The following is a 21,425-nucleotide window of genomic DNA, read 5'->3' as shown; positions in this document are numbered from 1 at the left end:
AATTGGTGACGTCACTTGCTCTGAGACCTTGTGTGCGCTAGCCAAGGTGCACCGGCGCACCAACACGTGCATCGCCCCATGGACCTCCCGGTCGCGGCCGGTTACGACAGAGCCTGGGCGCGAACCCAGGACTCTGATTATAAACTGATTATAAACTTGGATGTAGTACAGCTGTAGTACAGCGCCCTTAACCACTGCGCCACCCGGGAGGCCCGTAAACATTGTTAATGTTGTAAATTACTATTGTAGCTGGAAATGCCTGATTTTGAATGGAATATCTACATACGCGTACAGAGGCCCATTATCAGCAACCATCACTCCTGTGTTCCAATGGCACATTGTGTTAGTTAATCCAAGTTTATAATTTTAAAAGGCTAATTGATTATGAGAACCATTTTGTAATTATGTTAGTGTAACAGTACTCTTCTTGCGTTGTGTACAATCAATCATCAACACGAACTCCAACTTGTAGCACCAGTCCATCGGCTCACCATCCAACTCTGCACTCACGCACGCTTGTTCACTAGGCAATGTAGTTACAAAAATAATACAGCAATTACAATATAATATTTTGAACATGTAGCTGATAGAAACAGCACAAAATTGCACGTCATGCAATGCACGGCTCACAGCCAACTCTGCACTCATGCACTGTACAAAATATTTAAATCCCTCCACCAGACACAGTAAGTTGCTAGCTAGTATTAGCTGGAATTCTCTAAATGAAATCACAAAAAATTCTCTAAACTAAATGCACATCAAACATGCACCAAAAAACGCTGCATCTTATGTGTGGTGTTCTAATAACATTTACAAACAAATTTATATACATTGTACATTCAAATCATCACTTGGGAGTATAAAAATCACTTTCGACGTACAACCAACAACTTTTTTTTTTGCAACCAACAACTTACCGCTGGTTTGGTGCTTGTTCACTGGAACAATTCTAACTGAAACATCCTCCCTTGTAAGCAAGCTACGCAAACCAGCCAATAAGATGCCATGTTGAGTAGGTGAAGGCAAGACAAAACTAAAAACCAAAAACCCATTGGCTTAACAATAAGGTGGCAATGGGAATCATCAACATAACCCTGTTACATTAGCACAGCTGAAAACGGTTGTGCTCATTAAAGAAGCAATAAAACTGGCCTTCGGTAGACTAGTTGAGTATCTAGAGCATCAGCATTTGAGGCATCAGGCTCAAAATGGCCAGAAACAAAGCACTTTCTTCTGAAACTCGTCAGTCTATCCATCAGTCTATAAGATCCTGTATAATTCTGCTCCCTACTCCCTTCACAGAACAGTGCAAACTGGCTCTAACCAGAATAGAAAGAGGAGTGGGAGGCCCCGGTGCACAACTGAGCAAGAGGAACAGTACATTAGAGTGTCTAGTTTGACAAACAGACGCCTCAGAAGTCCTCAACTGGCAGCTTCATTAAATAGTACCCGCAAAACACCAGTCTCAACATCAACAGTGAAGAGGCGAAAAAGAAAAAGCCATATCTCAGACTGGCCAATAAAAATAAAAGATTAAGATGGGCAAACGAACACAGACACTGGACAGAGGAAGATTGGAAAAAAGTTAAATGTTAAAAGTTTGAGGTGTTTGAATCACAAAAAAACTAACATTCGTTAGAGGCAAAAAAAATGAAAAGATGCCGGAGGAGTGCTTGACGCCATCTGTCAAGCATGGTGGAGACAATGTGATGGTCTGGGGGTGCTTTGGTGGAGGTAAAGTGGGAGATTTGTACAGAGTAAAAGGGATCTTGAAGAAGGAAGGCTATCACTCCATTTTGCAACGCCATGCCATACCCTGTAAACGGTGCTTAATAAATTGGTGATAATTTCCTCCTCCAGGACAATGACCCAAAGCACAGCTTCAAACTATGCAAGAACAATTTAGGGAAGAAGCAGTCAGCTGGAATTCTGTCTATAATGGAGTGGCCAGCACAGTCACCGGATCTCAATGCTATTGAGCTGTTGTGGGAGCAGCTTTACCATATGGTATGTAAGAAGTGCCTGTCAAGTCATTCCAATTTGTGGGAGGTACTTCAGGAAGCATGGGGTGAAATCTCTTCAGATTACCTCAACAAATTGTGAACTAGAATGCCAAAGGTCTGCAAGGCTGTAATTGCTGCAAATGGAGGATTCTTTGACGAAAGCAAAGTTTGAAGGACACAATCATTATTTAAATTAAAAATAATTATTTATAACCTTGTCAACATTGTCTTGACTAGATTTCCTATTCATTTTACAACTTATTTCATGTATGTTTTCATGGAAATTTTTGAACGGTAGTGTATATTTGTATACAGTGTATACTGTTTTGCATGTTATTTTGTCAAATATCAGTTTTCAAACAATGTAAAAAAAAAAATCTTGATTGGGCAAACTCCCCAATTTTTGGCGGGATGCAAAGCCACTACATAACACAACACTAAACAATACATTAATTGCACTATAACGGTGACAAGCGGTGCCCACAAACTTTTAGGGCCTACATAAAGATGTCCCAACAGCAGAGCTTTCTTTCCAGCACAATGGAGTGAATCCTTACCACTGCTACACCCGGCTATCAGCAGAGCCTTGTCTGGCAGCAAAACAATTCATTAATGCCTTTTTTTTAAAACATAGCTGAAATGGCTGACTTGCTTAAACAAATGTGGTTCCTACTGACAATTGAAATGTACAAACTATGGCATAAGGAAATGATGAGCGGATAAGAGGCATTCCATAATTTTGATTAAGACATTAATGAGCGAGCTAAGACGGACGTAGTCAATGTAAGTATGTGTTCAGCACTTTTTCAATACCGGGAAAACTAGGAAACAGGAACAAATCGAGAGACAGGAGCAGAGGGGAAAACCGCTGACAGGTTTGATGAAACAAAACGAACTGGCAACAGACAAATAGAGAACAGAGGTATAAATACACAGGGGATAATGGGGAAGATGGGTGACACCTGGAGGAGGGTGGAGACAATCACAAAGACAGGTGAAACAGATCAGGGTGTGACAATGATGACATTTCTCAAAAACAAGTTATAGGCTACATGTGCACCACCGAGTCAGAACAGTAAAATTAGCTGGAAATTAAGAGGTGAAAATAAACCAAATTATTATGATGAGGCACATGGGCTAGTAACAGCTTACTACACAACATACAGTTAGTATTACTTTCTTAGGTACAGTATACATATCTCCCTGACATATTACATCATGGACTCGTCTTGTTGTGATGTGCTCACTTGAACAGGAAGGTGGCGTGGTGGTCCTTGGTGGGCAATTTTGTCACCAAATATATATATATGTTTTTACAATTACTAGTTGGATGACTGCTCAAAATGTATTTTCTCAGCTTGATCATTTATTCCCAACTTCCCAGTTGCAATGCTTGCGGTTAAGCCACTGTCACCAATTCCTTCCACACCACTCATTGTTGAATTTATGATTTCCAACTTGTGTAATGTTTATGTCCAATGGCCAATGAGCACTGATATGTTTATCTTAATTATTTGCCTTCATATGACAAGAATTAAAAGGATTTGCCAGTAGATTGTCGACTTGATTCATGATGATGACTGCTAGCTAAGATTTTGAATGTAAGATGTTGATATGATCAGTCCAATCAAAGTTACTGTACATATAACGTGATTTGAAGTAATTTTATCTGTGGCCAATGACCTTGAGCCTTCTTGGAAGGGCACTACTAATGTAAATATATATGGCAGGGTGCAGAGGGATAAAACTTTCGATGTCTACCCTTACTAAGGACTGTTGACATAGTTTTCCCATGAGTGACAGAACCCTGAGCCAATCACGGCACAACACTCCTATTTTCTGCTGGCTTGCCCCACCACCACAGAAAGCACTGAGCTAGGCTGAAACACCTACATTTGGAACAGCCTTACTCAAGAAAACAAAAAAGACACCAACTTCCAATTTTACTAACATGGCTATTAATAATTGCATAATAACACAAGGCTACAACAACAATACACTGATGTTATGGGTTAATTATTAAATCCGTTTGCTAGCTCCAGGTAGGCTACACAAGTGACACAAATTGATTTGCACTGACTCCAGTGATATATATGGCCTGTTCTTAGGTCGTCATTGAAAAAGAAAAATGTGTTCTTAACTGACTTGCCTAGTTAAATAAAGGTGTGTGTATATATATACATGTGTGTGTGTGTGTGTGTATAGCCTAAAGTAGCCTACAATGGCATATAAATAAGTAGGCTACTTGATGGCCAAAAGATGCAAATGTATCATTCTCCACATTTATTGTCAGCTTCATTGAGTACTTTTCCCCATAACAAAAGCACACGGGGGAGTGCCATAAATTCCAATTAAAATATTCACTTGCTCATAATGACTGGTAAAAAGTTATCATGATGTGCGCATGTGCTGCTCTGTCTCCTCTCACTCATGTGACTCAACCAATAGTGGATACACTACAGTGCTCTGTCAACACACACACTTATGGGGGGTGATAAAGGCCTAAATTCAGCATTAGGCAACAGTACCATCGTGTGGCTGTCACCTAGCATTGAACGTCTGACTGACTGACAGCACATGATCCCAACGCCCAACGTCTGTGTGATGCCTGCGTGTTAATAAACACTAGGGAACAGTACCACCGTGTGGCTGTCGCCTACCATTGAACGTGTAACTAACATGTCATCATAACAGCGCATTACTAATGTCTGTATTAAATCAAATTTGGTTTCATTTAAAATAATTACTTTTTTTGATAACAAGTTTTTTGATAAAGTACTTTGAAAACACATTGGCAATATTATTTCCTGTGTCGATAGAGAAGAAGGCTAGTATACAATAATAACATAATTTGATCTGCTACTATTATTTATTTAATGGATTAAATAAATTGTAAATGAAAATATACACATGTGGTGCTATAGGATATATACAGTACATACTTTATATTGCAATACTACATGCCATTGTACTTTAAGATACATACATATTTCCTATGTGGAGATTGAAGAACCTTCCAGAAGGACAACCATCTCAGCAGCACTCCACCAATCAGGCATTTATGGTAGAGTGGCCAGACGGAAGCCACTCCTCAGAAAATAGAAGGGCACAAGGCGAGACCCATATGCATACACAGGAGGCAGATGGTTGAGCTCCGATATTTATTATAACACAAGGGGTAGACAAAAGCAGGTCGGGTACAGGCGAGAGTTCATCAACCAGGTCAGAGTCCAAACAGTACAGGGCATTAGGCAGGCTCGAGGTCAGGGCAGGAAGAATAGTCAGGCAGGTGGGTTCGGTGTCAGGACAGGCAAGGGCCAACACCAGGAGGGCTAGGAAAAACAAAGACTGGGAAAAATAGGAGCTGGGAGATAAATGTCGGTTGACTTGGCAAACAAGACGAACTGGCACAGAGAGATAGCAAACACAGGGATAAATACACCAGGGATGATGAGCGACACCTGGAGGGGGTGGAGAAGAGCACAAGGACAGAAGAAACAGATCAGGACGTGACAGTAAAAGGCACATGACAGCACGCTTGGAGTTTGCCAAAAGGCACCTAAAGACTCTCAGACCATGAGAAACAAGATTCTCTGGTCTGTTGAAACCAAGGTTGAACTCTTTGACCTGAATGCCAAGCACCACGTCTGGAGGAAACCTGGGACCATCCCTACGATGAAGCATGGTGGTGGAAGTATCATGCTGTGGGGATGTTTTTCAGCGGCAGGGACTGGGAGACTAGTCTGGATCAAGGAAAAGATGAATGGAGCAAAGTATAGAGAGATCCTTGATGAAAACCTGCTCCAGTGCTCAGGACCTCAGACTGGGGCGAAGGTTCACCTTCCAACAGGACAAAGCCTTGAAGCACACAGCCAAGATGACTCAGGAGTGGCTTCGGCACAAGCCTCTGAATGTCCTTGAGTGGCCCAGCCAGAGCCCGGACTTGAACCCAATCGAACATCTCTGGAGAGGCCTGAAAATAGCTGGGGAGTGACACTACCAATCCAACCTGACAGAGTTTGAGAGGATATTCAGAGAAGAATGGGAGAAACTCCTCAAATACAGGTGTGCCAAGCATGTAGCGTCATACCCAAGAAGACTCAAGGCTGTAATCGCTGCCAATGGTACTTCAACAAAGTATTGAGTAAAGGGTCTGAATACTTAGGTAAATGTTATATTTCAGTTTTAGAATTTTGTATACATTTATAAAAAGGTATTGTGGTATTGTGTCTAGATTGATGATAAATAATTGAATACATTTTAGAATAAGGTTGTAACATAAGAAAATGTGGAAAAAGTCAAGGGGAATACTTTCAAAAAGCACTGCATATGCTAGTATTATTTATTTAAATTGATAAATTAAATTGTTGTTAAGGGAATTTTTTATCTATAATGACTAATTATGTATACATTTCAATCAGGATGTACTAATCAGAATACTATTATGCTACTGTACATGTATGAATTGTCTCTCTTGATCCCAGTATTGAATATAATGTAGTGATGTAATGTCTGTTCCTTGGTACAAATGAATGAACTTATCTCCAGACTGTCTAGAATGCTTATCTACACTGACTGACCTTGGTTCTAGGCGAGGAGGGAAGGCTTGAGAGCTATAGGACCTTTCTACCAGTGTCAAGAAGAGACGGAACATTTAGAAAACACTGACGTCATTTTCAGTTTGTAACCTGTGGTAAAATGTGTATGTACTCAGTACTCTCTTGATTAAAGGCTGTTATTTGACTTTAAGACCGGGGCTCTGTCCATTCCTATAAAATAAGGGTCTTACAAATTCTTATGAATTGACAGAGTGTTTAATTTTAATTGGGTATTAAAACAGAGGAATTAAATTCCTTCAACAATTGTATATGTGGATAGGTACTCTATTTTATTCAATGATTCTAGTATTGTACAAGGTAGGTACAGGAGTAGCCTATAATCTACAACAATAACGTAATTGAATGTGCTATAGTATAATTGATTTAATTGATTAATTAAATTGTAAACGGTGGGTAGGCTACTTCAATTAGTGAATATGGAATGCTTTGCTATCTCTGGGAGTATGTTGTTAATGAAGGCTTTTCAGCTGTTGATCTATGGCAGTGTCAAACTCATTTCTAAATCTATCTTTCTTTTAGTCAAGAAGTAATGAGCCAGAGCAACCTATCAGCGTCACTACAGCTGTTCTACCAGCCACCCCCACTGCTGTCCCTCCACAAGCAACCACATCCTCTTCTCCTGTTCAACAAATACAATTTAGGGAGCCTTGTTTTCAGATTAGCTTTGTTAAAATACCCATCTACAATAAATGCAGCCAAAGGATATTTAAAAAAATATATATATTTGACCTTTATTTAACTAGGTAGGCTAGTTGAGAACAAGTTCTCATTTGCAACTGCGACCTGGCCAAGATAAAGCATAGCAGTGTGAACAGACAACAACACAGAGTTACACATGGAGTAAACAAGTCAATAACAGAGTAGGTAAAAAAAAAAAAAAAAAAAGAGAGTCTATATACATTGTGTGCAAAAGGCATGAGGAGGTAGGCGAATAATTACAATTTTGCAGATTAACACTGGAGTGATAAATGATCAGATGGTCATGTACAGGTAGAGATATTGGTGTGCAAAAGAGCATATGTGGTTTCCAGTTTACATATTATAGTCTGAGCAGAGGTTCTATCTTGGCACAGAATTGGTTCTACCTGAAACCCAAAAAGGTTCTGCTATGAGGACAGCGGAATAATCCTTTTAGGTTGTAGATAGAACCTTTTTTTCTGAGTGCAGGCCTATATTGCAGTGATGTTTCCGTGGTTTTCAATTTTTTTCTAAATGGTTAATTGGTGGTGGGGAGTTAAGATAATCAGAAATATTAGGAAACATCCCCACTTTTAGCACACATTTTCAAGCAGGGAAAGTAACTTCTATGCGTGCTGAGGCATGTGTGATCACTCAACAGAAAAATACATGCTCACATGCAAACAAAAGATAACATGTGTCTGACTTGCACCGTTATGCAATTATTAAGAGACGTAACATAAATAGCTAATCCTGGCTTCCAATGTTCTTGCATTTATTTATTGAGGCAAGCAGATTAGAGATGTCAAGGTGAACCCAAGCATATGCCATGTGTATATGTGACACACACAAATATGTATGGCTATTTTTTATGTTTAGTTTTGTTTGTTATTTTATCAAGCCATCCTTTGTACCATTTTGTAGGCCTCCCAACTATTTGCATTTAAAGTAATGTATATGATTACTGCCCCTAGGTGGTGCTGTGACGTCAATGGGGAGCTTTAGTGAGATTGTGAGGTATTAGAGGTTTCTTTTTTAATCTTGGATATTGCCTACTACTATAAATAACTAACTAACGTTTCTCCTTCTCATCATTTTACATTCAGGTATGTAATGTGCAAAAGTTCAATTTGACTTTCAAAATATTGAGGTGACATGGTTAACTACATAGTCCATGAGTTTGGTGATGTTTGAAGGCAACTGAAGGGAGTTTTAACTGAGTAGGAAAAACTAGTTGGAATTTTCCCCATTTTAATGGAGGTTTCTGTACGTCCAAACTTTCTCTACTTTTCAACGTTTTAGATCCTATTTGTTTTATTTTCTATGAACGAAGGCTCAGTTTAGTTCAGGTAATATATGTAAATATGTGATGTCACGATAAAATGTGTTACAGTGTTAATATTTGTATGAAAATAGCGTTTAGCAGTTTCCTACCTTGATGTTAACCAAATGCATCTTGGCTAAGCGCTAGCTAGCTCCAGGCAATGTTTCTGTCAATCTTAGCTTACATGTTAGTGGTTAATAATGTAATGGTTGTAGCATTGTTTTGCATAGGCCTCCAGTAATTTATATATTTTTCAAAATTGACACTGCTAGTACAGTGAGTTATATGTAATGTGAATGTGGAGATCTATGGTGACTCCAGATTTGGATGAATGGACCAACCAGACCCTCAAGACTGCCATGGGCAAGTCCCTTGAAGGGCAGGACAACCTGAAGGTAATTCTCTTTGCACACAACAGCAGTGTCCAGGCCTCCAGAGTATTCACTCTATCGCCTGGTGTACAGACGGGAGCCGCAGCTGCTTACTGAGGTAAACAACAAAATTGTCTATACAATTTCTGCATATACTGTAGTATTAGAATTTGTGATTAACTTAGGATTGTTTGTCTATTGCTATTTAGTATTACTGAAATCACTGAGATCACTGAAACCCCACCTTATGTGGTGGAAGTTGTCAAACCAGATCAGAACGCCTTCGAGTATCATCTTCAGGCATGAGCTGAGAAGCATGTTGAGGTTATTGACCCGGCAAAAAATGATTGTCCGCTGTTAATTTATTTTATGGCCCTCCAAGAGATATGTAAGAGATGTATTAGTAAGAATATGAAATATAATTGCATTTATTATCAATCAAGGTGAGACTGAACATGGACAAGGCGCAGGAGAAACAGAAGGAGAGCCACCGGAGGATCTCAAGGCCAACTACTGGGTCACGTTAAGTAACCTCCACTTCCAGGTAGGTACTGTTAAGGTTCTCACACAAATTACAGACAGGTATCTACAGCTATTGTTATTGTCATGTTGTCATTATTAGAAAGAGCAAGAAAACTACCATACTAGGCACATAATGTGAGATATACAGATACAAAGACTAGCACTGCAAACACTTGGAACAAAGAGAGCATCAGTGCCTGGACTTCGCAGTCTCCCTCTTCGAGTCCCCCTTCAGAGACTGACTGCCTGTTGAGAACAAGTGACAGGCTAAACCTCTCACTCACACAGCACCCACCTCCTCTCTATTCCACACACCAGAATTCAGTGTTTCAGTTTTTGATTGCCATGTGAGTGTACAACAAATCTGTGAAAGTAAATTGACACAAGTACAAAAAATACCAACATTTATATTTAAATCTTAAATATTGCCAGATTGGTTTCAACAACTGTTTCACAAGGTGTTCATTATTGTACATTTTAACTTGTCCCTTGATGGTATTTGCTAGATCTACATTGTTCATTGTTGTACCCTAGGACCTAAAATAGATATATTTTCAACCACAAGGGTGTACTGATAAGTTATGATTTAAAAAAAAACATAATAGAGGACTACTGATATATTATTTCCATGTAGATAAGGGCAGGCCCGTTTTAAAATGAAAACATGCCAGCCAGACAAGCCAGTGTATGAATCAAATGTATTTGCATATGAAAGGAGTGGAAATTAGCTGACTTTGTGATCTGTAAGGTAGGTAACATTACTGTGTGTTATTACATTTAATTTTTTTTATTCCCCGATTGTCAGGATTTGGCCAGGATTGTTCCGGTTTTGGCCACTAGATGCCCCTATTGTGCTTTTTGACCCTTTTGTTTTCCCTTGTTTCCAGTTATTATTTGCACCTGTGCCTCGTTTCCCTTGAATGAATTTAAACCCTTAGTTTTCCTCAGTTCTTTGCTCTGTGTTTGAATGTTATCACCCAGCGATGCTGTGAACATTTGTTGCTCCAGTTGGACTCTCTTGTGGTACTCTGTTTTTGTTCTCGTTTATTTGTTTTTGATTAGTGGCTCAGTTTGCTAAGTGACTGTTTCTCACACCGGAGACCCGGTCTTGACACCGATGCCTATTTATTCATAAAAAACAGAAGATAAATGTCATTAATTGCAATGATTAGCTTATGCAAATTAATAGGAAAACATTAAAAGCTTATTAATAGGACTACATTTAGCCTAATTGGGAACAAATATAACATGGGGAAAAGTCAAAGGATCCTAGTCAGGCTATTTGTCAAATCCAGATTTAACATAGATCTTCATTTGTACCAAATCTGTAGGCGATTGTGGGCTAAATCAATGACAAACTGCTGAAATGCTCAGGCTTCATCATGATCTGTAATCAAAATAGGCTGGGATGTTTTTGGTTGTGTTAAGGCTAAGCTTATGTGTAAGAACACAACTGCACTGAAATCAATAGCCTGATTCAATGTGATTCTCCTAAATAAAAAAGTATCTGTATAGCTGTTTGGTCTATGGATAGACCCATATCGATTCCATCTTTTTGGTCTTTTGCTGTATGCATAGCCTACCACTAATATTCTAAATTATGGGGCATTTAATAAAACAACCACATTTTTTCTGTGATGTTGAGGCTGAGCAAGACCTTTGATGGGCTAGTAGACTATGAGGAAATAATCTATGCGGAGTTAATCATTGTTATAGCCTAGATCGCTTTATATAATCTGGACCTTTGTTTTTTCTAAGGCTAAGCAAACAAGGGGTAGCATATGCTTTTTGCCTGTCTAAATAACAAGGATTATCCCTATATCCTCACATACCTCCTCAATTCAAGGCCTGCTTTTAACCATAAAACATATCCACAGAAATGTATAGCCTAAGGATTGCTTGGTGACAGTGATTGTGTCACACCCTGATCTGTTTCACCTGTCTTTGTGCTTGTCTTTACCCCCCTCCAGGTGTCGCCCATCTTCCCCATTATCCCCTGTGTATTTGTACCTGTGTTATCTGTTTGTCGGTTGCCAGTTAGTTTTGTTTGTGAAACCTACCAGTGGTTGTTCCCCTGCGCCTGTCTGTTCCTTGCTCCGGTTTCCTAGTCCTTCCCGCAGTTGACCCTTCTGCCTGCCCTGACCCTGCCTGCCGTTTTATACCTTGCCCAACCTTCTCTGGATTACTGACCACTGCCTGCCTTTGACCTGTCATTTGCCTGCCCCTGCATTAGAAATAAAGTTTTGTTTCTTTGACACTGTCTGCATCTGGGTCATACCTGAAACGTGAAAGATTGTTTCTGTTACACCGGTACTGGGAACTCTGGGGGAAAAACGAGGTCAAATCATAATATCAGTGATTTTCAGGTCAGAGAATGATGCCAGAGTTTCTGATTTGGAATTCTGAGTTGGATGGCCATTCAAAACTATTTTTCCCAGTTTTTGCTAGTTTTTTCCCCGACTTCCCAGTTGTCTTAAATGCACTGACGTCCGAAGTCAGAGATTGCAGAGTTCCAGTGGTTTTGAATGCGCCACTAGAGACCTAGGCTACCTCTTATTTCTGAATAGGGCATCCTCCAACAAAGAAGCCCTTGTGAACGTGTTGATTTGAGAAATAGGCATATCTACACAGTAATGTTGGCTGGCTGCAAATCAATAAATGTTGTATTGAGGTGATAGGCCTATTTTAGCTAAATAGACAAATTCAATTTGATTACTCTGGCAATGATTTTATTTTAAACAAAATCATAAATATGTAGATGTCATGTCGATGTTTATCAGGGGTTCATGGTGAGATCTTTAATAATAAACTAAACAGACACTTTAACTAACACGTGACCCGTAAATGTCGTGTGTACACGACGTGAAAGCATGATGTAAACGTAGATGTCATGTAGACTTTTTTAAGGCGTTCATGGTGAGATCTTTCGTAATAAACTTACAAGCAAACTGACACGTGACGTGTCAGTGCCACGTTACACGACATGAACACTACGCCTACATGATGTGTACGTGTCACGTGAAGTGAACGTTTCAGCAGTTTGAAGCCTTAGAAAAAACTTTGTCTCCATGTCTCCATTGACAGCCCATGTTAATTCATGGTGGTATTTGATGGCTCTCGGAAAATGTTAGGTGACTTGCTGAGAGGTATCAGTAGCTTCACAAGGCTTAATTCAGGCATGAATCACCCCCCAAACACACCCGTCCAGCCCTCCCAACCACTCACTCAGCAACAGCCTGCCTCACTGCCTGATAGTCACCAGCAGCAGGTCACAGTGAAATACTGTTTTTTTTTTTTTTAAATGCCATGTCGGCTGTTGTGCAACTTAAAAGTAGCTCAAAAACCTGCAACCCGCGACCAATACATTTTCACCCTCAATATCGTTTTCAAAGTAGCCCAATTTCCAGTAAAATCGCGAACATGGAAACCCTGTTAGACCTAGACTTATAGCCTGAATTGATGCACCCACTGTGGTCCACAAGTAATCTCTGCCTTGTCAACGAGCATCGTGGCCACTCATCTCTGACAAAATCTAATTGTTCTCCTTGAAACCACAATGCAATTTGGAGCATATACTACCTGTTTTCCAGTCAATTCGCATATTTTTAATGCTGCTGACATGCATTAATGTTAAATAATTGTGTGATAGCCTATAGTTTTTTGGGCATGTTGTATTAATTGTGATAGGCTCACGTTTTACCGGTATGGTGTACCCCCACTATTTATATGGGTGGGACAACTTGCTGGACCGCACCGCCTTACTTTCAGCCCTGACAATGCTGGAAATACCTGTAAAAGCACAGTACCTCAAAACGTGCCTCAAAACTCCTGGCCCTGGCTATAGGATGTAACCAGAGCCCAGAGTTTTCCTGAGGGGTATACTATGATGCACGCTATATAAACATGAATTCAAGCAATTCTGTCCATGATTTACAGTCCAAATTGTATTATTTTTGTAATATCAAATTCAGTGAGTTGTGACGTATTTAACGTGTGTGTTGATGTGTTGATGCTGTCACTATTAGCATGGCTCTGGAAGTGTTTTGCTCTATTTACAGTGAACCCCTCCTAACTTGATTGTTGTTATTCCAGCTTCCAAAGAAGTTGGCAACAGCAATATTTGGATACATCCTAGTGATGCAACAGTTGTTCTGGAACCTCTAAAGCTAGTTTGGGCAAAATGTAGTGGATACCGGTGATGGAAATGTGGATTTTTGTGCTTTTCTAATAACCAATTCGACTGGGTTAATGTAAGTGACTGATTGATCATGCCTGGGAGGAATCCTCACTATCAGTATCTGCAATTTGGCAGTATGCCCAGAACCTTGTGTTGAGAACGAAAGATATCTCAGCTTCAAGGTCTCAGCTTGGAGAGTAGAAGCCTCGTATGCTAGAAGTGATAGAAACAAGGATGTATTTCCCAGAATCTAATAGTGTATATCATTGGTAACTCACGTTATCATGGTCCAATGATAGGTGTTCCATTCTGTGGACTGAGAATAACAATACTTTGCACAACACACACATTTAGATTATTTTAGAGTTATAAAACTACATGTAATTTACCAAAGTTAGTGTAATTGTCTGTTGTTCTTGAAATTAGAGAAAATATTGTAAGAAAAACTTTTTAAAAAATCGATATATTTATTTGTTAATCTTCAATCTATAATCCCCATTAGTTTGATATCAAAATCGATCAGTTCAGCAAACAATGACGTTTCATATTTCACCCTTTGAAGTGTCTTCATGTGTACATGTAATTTCATGTTAACCATATATCGTTGGCCTAATTGGCCTGTGATGATCTGTAGGGCCGTGATCATTGACCATTCACATTACACAATAGATTTGAAGCGTGCACTCCAAGCCGCACTCCATGGTAATAACTATAAACAATAACTGATGGCCCACTCTCCCGATCGCAACAGATAGTTCCGCTGAAATGTAACAGATTCGGTGGACTTACGTGGATTCATGGACGCACAGAACTTCTGGATTAGACGGAGTTAAGGAAGAGAAAGCAGCGAGATCGGTTTATGGGGATGAGATCTGTCAGACATTTCCACCCGATCTAATTAAAGCACCCCCTGGTCCAGCTGAGTAAGTGGCCATGAAGTTAAGGACGATTCCACCAACTCCATGGGCCTTTTCTACAATTATATTCAACTATATTTAAATAAAATATATACATTTTATCATACAAAATACATACAATTGACATAGAGACATATCGGAAAATTTGGTGTCCTCCAGTTTTAGAATATCCTGATGGATTATTGTTTCTACCTAAGAATTGGCTGTATCAAGCTCTCTGTTCGCTTCATTCAGCAACAAATCGTCTACCTCAGAATTGTCATTTAAAGCTTTGAAATCATCCGGTTTCAGTGTTTTACTGGGTATGTCCTGGGCGCCGAATTCCACCTCGAACACCCCCTCTCGATGTGTAGGGCCTTCTGTGCCGGTATACGCCGGGGAGGAGTCTGAAAGAAAAATGTATACAAAATAGGGTATTAAAAATTAAATATATATTATATACAAATGTTTAAATACATTTCAGATATATGAATGTATATACAATATATACACTGTATATATAGTTACCGAAGTCATTCATACAGTGCCTTGCGAAAGTATTTGGCCCCCAGGAACTTTGCGACCTTTTGCCACATTTCAGGCTTCAAACATAAAGATATAAAACTGTATTTTTTTGTGAAGAATCAACAACAAGTGGGACACAATCATGAAGTGGAACGACATTTATTGGATATTTCAAACTTTTTTAACAAATCAAAAACTGAAAAATTGGGCGTGCAAAATTATTCAGCCCCAGAGCATCTTCTTCCACATGTTTGGTGTGTCTCCCAGGTGGCTTGTGGCAAACTTTAAACAACACTTTTTATGGATATCTTTAAGAAATGGCTTTCTTCTTGCCACTCTTCCATAAAGGCCAGATTTGTGCAATATACGACTGATTGTTGTCCTATGGACAGAGTCTCCCACCTCAGCTGTAGATCTCTGCAGTTCATCCAGAGTGATCATGGGCCTCTTGGCTGCATCTCTGATCAGTCTTCTCCTTGTATGAGCTGAAAGTTTAGAGGGACGGCCAGGTCTTGGTAGATTTGCAGTGGTCTGATACTCCTTCCATTTCAATATTATCGCTTGCACAGTGCTCCTTGGGATGTTTAAAGCTTGGGAAATCTTTTTGTATCCAAATCCGGCTTTAAACATTTTCACAACAGTATCTCGGACCTGCCTGGTGTGTTCCTTGTTCTTCATGATGCTCTCTGCGCTTTTGACGGACCTCTGAGACTATCACAGTGCAGGTGCATTTATACGGAGACTTGATTACACACAGGTGGATTGTATTTATCATCATTAGTCATTTAGGTCAACATTGGATCATTCAGAGATCCTCACTAAACTTCTGGAGAGAGTTTGCTGCACTGAAAGTAAAGTGGCTGAATAATTTTGCACGCCCAATTTTTCAGTTTTTGATTTGTTAAAAAAGTTTGAAATATCCAATAAATGTTGTTCCACTTCATGATTGTGTCCCACTTGTTGATTCTTCACAAAAAAATACAGTTTTACATCTTTATGTTTGAAGCCTGAAATGTGGCAAAAGGTCGCAAAGTTCAAGGGGGCCGAATACTTTCGCAAGGCACTGTATATATAGTTACCGAAGTCGTTCATAGTTAGAGTCCATAATGCTTCAGGTATCCTTGTTGTGGGGGGCTGTCCGCTGTAACCTTTTATTTAATTCTTAATTTTTAGTACAGATCTTTTAAAACATGCTATAATTAGTACAAACAATTTTACTATTCCTTTCTTACAGATAAAGGGGCCGGCTATAGGGTTAGTCCTGACATCCATCCGTTTCCAATTCACCGTCGTCAAGACAGGCTTTCTGGCTCGCTAGATGTCCCGCACATTCCACGTTCTGTAAGTTTTCATTCCATGGATAGATCAAACGTTGTGCCTGTAGACCCTGGGTATGTCTTAAAGATAGACACGCCCAGCGGCGTAGTTGTTCACGATTTTGGAAAAGATTGTCCAGCTTTTTCATCATGGCCAGGAATATATGATAATCTCCCCACTTAAAGCTAAAGACGGGCAAAAAATTGTTCACATCCTTGCAGGCTTTGGAAAATACATATGAACTAACTGATTTTGTAGCATTTGAACTATCAAATTGTTCACAGGCTATAATTGTCAATTTGGAGTAGGGGCTATGCACCATTGAAGAGATTCTTATGGCTTTCAAATCATCGCACATCTCCTCTTCCAACACGTAGCCGGGCAGGGATGTACCACTCAGGGCGTTTTCGATCTGACATAGCGCTAGCCGTATCTTAACTTCTTATGGCTGGGGGCAGTATTGAGTAGCTTGGCTGAATAAGGTGCCCAGAGTAAACTGCCTGCTAATCAGTCCTAGAAGCTAAGAGATGCGTGTTATTAGTATATTTGGATAGAAAACATTCTGAAGTTTCTAAAACTGTTTGAATTATGTCTGTGAGTATAACATAACTCATATGGCAGGCAAAAACCTGAGAAGAAAATCCAACCAGGAAGTGGGAAATCTGAGGTTTGTAGTTTTTCACCTCATTGCCTATTGAATACACAGTGTCTATTGGGTCATATTGCACTTCCTAAGGCTTCCACTAGATGTCAACAGTCTTTAGAACCTTGTTTGATGCTTCTCTTGTGAAGTGTGGGCGAATTAGATTTGAATGAGTCAGAGATCTGCCAGAGAGGCATGAGCTGACCACGCGCGTTCACGTGACAGAATAGATCAAACGTTCACGTGCTTTCCATTGCATTTCTACAGACAAAGGAATTCTCCGGTTGGAACATTATTGAAGATTTATGTTAAAAACATCCTAAAGATTGATTCTATATATCGTTTGACATGTTTCTACGGACTGTAACGGAACCTTTTGACTTTTCGTCTGCTTGTGCATCATGAATTTGGATTACTGGGCTAAACTCACGAAAGAAAGGACATAAATGACATAAATGAAGGACATAAATGGTGGACATTATCGAACAAAACAAACATTTATTGTGGAACTGGGATTCCTGGGAGTGCATTCTGGTGAAGATCATCAAAGGTAAGTGAATATTCATGATGCTATTTCTGACTTTTGTTGACTACACAACATGGCGGATATCTGTTTGGGTTGTTTTGGTCTCTGAGCGCTGTACTCAGATTATTGCATGGTGTGCTTTTTCGGTAAAGCTTTTTTGAAATCTGACACAGCGGTTGCATTGCGGAGAAGTGTATCTGAAGTTCCATGCATAACAGTTGTATCTTTTAGCAATGTTTATTATGAGTATTTATGTAAATTGATGTGGCTGTCTGAAAAATCACCAGATGTTTTGGAACTACTGAACATAACGTGCCAATGTATACTGAGACTTTTTTATATAAATATGAACTTAATTGAACAAAACATACATGTAATGTGTAACAGAGGGCTCATTCATCACAAAACCATTTGATTTTTATGAATACTTCACTGGCAAAGTGGGCAAATTTAGGAAGGAAATGCCACCAATGAACAGTGAGCCATCATGTTCATGCATAAAAATAACTAATAATGAAATAAAAGCATTGTAAGTTTGAATTGTGTTAGTGTGGAAGAGGTGGAAAAAATATTGTAATCCATCAATAGTGACAAACGTCCTGGCATAGACAATTTACTGTAGATTGAAAGCTACTGAGGATGGTAGCTGACTCTATTGCCACTCCTATCTGTCATGTATTTAATCTGAGTCTAGGTGTTTGTCTTCAGACCTGGAGGGAAGCCAAAGTAATTCCACTACCCAAGAGTGGTAAAGCAGCCTTAACTGGTTCTAACAGCAGACCTTTCAGCTTGCTGGCAGCTCTAAGCAAACTGTTGGATACCATTGTGTTTGACAAAATACAATGCTATTTCTCTGTAAACAAATTGACAACAGACTTTGAGCATGCTAATAGAGAAGGGCACTCAACATGTACTGCACTGACACACATGGCTGATGATTGGTTGAAAGAAATTAATAATGAGAAGATTATGGGAGCTGTACTGTAAGATTTTAGTGCAGCCTTCGATATTATTGATCATATCCTGTCGTTGAGAAAACGTATGTGTTATGGTTTTTCAACCCTTGCCATGTTGTTGATTGAGAGCTATCTATCTAATAGAACTCAGAGGGTTTTGTTTAATGCAAGCTTCTCTAATGTCAAACATATATGGTGTGGTGTACCGCAGGGCAGCTCTATAGATCCACTACTCTTTTCTATTTTTACCAATGACCTGCCACTGGCATTGTTAAACAAAGCCTGTGTGCCCATGTTTGCTGATGATTCAACCATATACTTGTCAGCAACCACAGCTAATGAAGTCACTGAAACCCTTAACAATGAGTTGCAGTCAGTTTTGGAATGGGTGGCCAGTAATAAACGGGTCCTGGTCATCTCTAAAACTAAGAGCATTGTATTTGGAACAATAATTCCCTAAGCCCTAGACATCAGCTGAATCTGGTAATGAATGGTGTGGCTGTTAAACATGTTGAGTAGACTAAATTACTTGGTGTTACCTTAGATTGTAAACTGTCATGGTCAAAACATATACAGCGCCCTTTATTTTGTATTTTGTCTCTATACTCCAAAAGTTTGGATTTGAAATCAAACAATGACTATGAGGTAAAAGTGCAGACTGTCAGCTTTAATTTGTGGGTATTTTTCATCCATATCGGGTAAACTGTTAAGAATTTATTGCACTTTTTGTACATGGTTCCCCCATTTTAAGGTACCAAAAGTATTGGGACAAATTCACTTATATGTGTATTCAAGTAGTAAAAATGTAAGTATTTGGACCCATATTCATAGCACGCAATGACTACATCAAGCATGTGACTCTGCACATGTGTTGGATGCATTTGCTGTTTGTTTTGGTTATGTTTCCGATTATTTTGTTCCCAATAGAAATTAATGGTAAATAATGTATTGTGTCATTTTCAAGCCACTTTAAAAAAAAAACAAGAATCAAATATGTTTCTTAACACTTCTACATTAATGTGGATGCTACCATGATTATGGATAATCCTGAATGAGTTGTGAATAATGATGAGTGAGACAGATGCACAAATATCATACCCCCAAGACATGCTAACCTCTCAGCATTACAACAACAGGGGAGGTTAGCATTTTGGGGGGTATGATATTTGTATACAACAAATTTGTATAGTCACAAGCTTGATGTAGTCATTGCATGCTATGAAAATACCCTCAAATTAAATCTGACAGTCTGCACTTTAACCTCATAGTCATTGTTTGATTTCAAATCCAAACTTTTGGAGTATAGAGACAAAATAAGAAAAAATGCATTACTGTTCCAATAATTACGGAGGGCAATGTAGATTATGTAAATGTAAATGTAAATGTAAATTATTGTAAAGATGTCTGAAGAGGTCTGTCCATACTAAAAAGATGTTCTGCTTTTTTGACATCACACACTCTGTCCATACGCTGGTCCTGTTCTGTTTCATGTCCATGTTTCATTACATATTCACTCCCTGTACCTGCTTCTCGTCTCCAGCGATGATCCTTACAGAATGTTGACACCAGTAAAGGAAGCATCAGGGAATTTTTGTTTTGGTTGGTGACGTCAGGTCCAGGTGCCATCGCTGATGGATCCGGGGATGCCTCAGCTAGCTCGTCGGGCTTCCATGTCTTAGCTGGCTTGAGAGGTCTTCTTGCATCAGTTGGCTTGGCAGGCGCCCACCGCACGGCATGCTTCAGCCGGATCGTCAGGCTCCCACGTTTTAGCCAGCTCGCCAGTCTCCCTTGCCTCTGCTGGCTCGTCGACTTCTACGCCTCAGCCAGCTTATCCAGCGCACACATCAGGCTCGCCCAGGTACTGTTACTCCTGCTCCCCCACTCAAGAGCACCAGGCTTGCCCTTCATTATGCAGAGGGATAATATAAATACTATTCCTGCCAGTCTCTCTTAAAACGTCTTATGGCTGTATTGAGTAGCTTGGATGAAAGGTGCCTAGAGTAAACGGCCTGCTCCTCAGTCCCAGTTGCTAATATATGCATATTATTAATAGTATTGGATAGAACTTAAACTTAGAACTTAAAACTGTTTGAATGATGTCTGTGAGTATAACAGAAATCATATGGCAGGCAAAAACCTGAGAAGAAATCCAAACAGGAAGTGGGAAATCTGAGGTTGGTCAATTTTCAACCCAACCCCTACTGAATACACAGTGGGATATGGATCAAGTTGCACTTCCTATGGCTTCCACTAGATGTCAACCGTCTTTAGAAACTTGAATAAGGCTTCTACTGTGTTGTGGGGCTGAATGGGAGCTGAATGAGTCAGGTGTCTGGCAGAGAGCCAGGTCCGGGTCACACGCATTTCACATGATAACGACCTGCGTTCCATGGCTTCTCTACAGACAAAGGAATTCTCCGGTTGGAACGTTATTGAAGATTTATGATAAAAACATCCTAATGATTGATTCTATACGTAGTTTGAAATGTTTCTAAGACCTGTAATATAACTTTTTAAATTTTTTGTCCGACGTTATGCTGGAACTGCACGAGCGTTTGGATTTGTGTACCTAACGCCCTAACAAAAGTAGCTACTTGGACATAAATAATGGACATTATCGAACAAATCAAACATTTATTGTGGAACTAGGATTCCTGGGAGTGCATTCTGATGAAGATCATCAAAGGTAAGGGAATAGTTATAATGTTATTTCTGATTTCTGTTGACTCTAACATGGGGGATAATTTTATTTGCTTTCTGAGCGCCGTTCTCAGATTATTGCATGGTTTGCTTTTTCCGGAAGTTTTTAAAAAAATCAGACACAGCGGTTGCATTAAGGAGAGGTATATCTATAATTCCATGTGTATA

Source organism: Oncorhynchus clarkii, chromosome 33, assembly GCF_045791955.1.
Source record: "Oncorhynchus clarkii lewisi isolate Uvic-CL-2024 chromosome 33, UVic_Ocla_1.0, whole genome shotgun sequence".
In the NCBI taxonomy this organism is placed as follows: domain Eukaryota; kingdom Metazoa; phylum Chordata; class Actinopteri; order Salmoniformes; family Salmonidae; genus Oncorhynchus; species Oncorhynchus clarkii.
The sequence above is the reverse complement of the archived record's forward strand: the minus strand, read 5'-3'. Positions refer to the sequence as shown.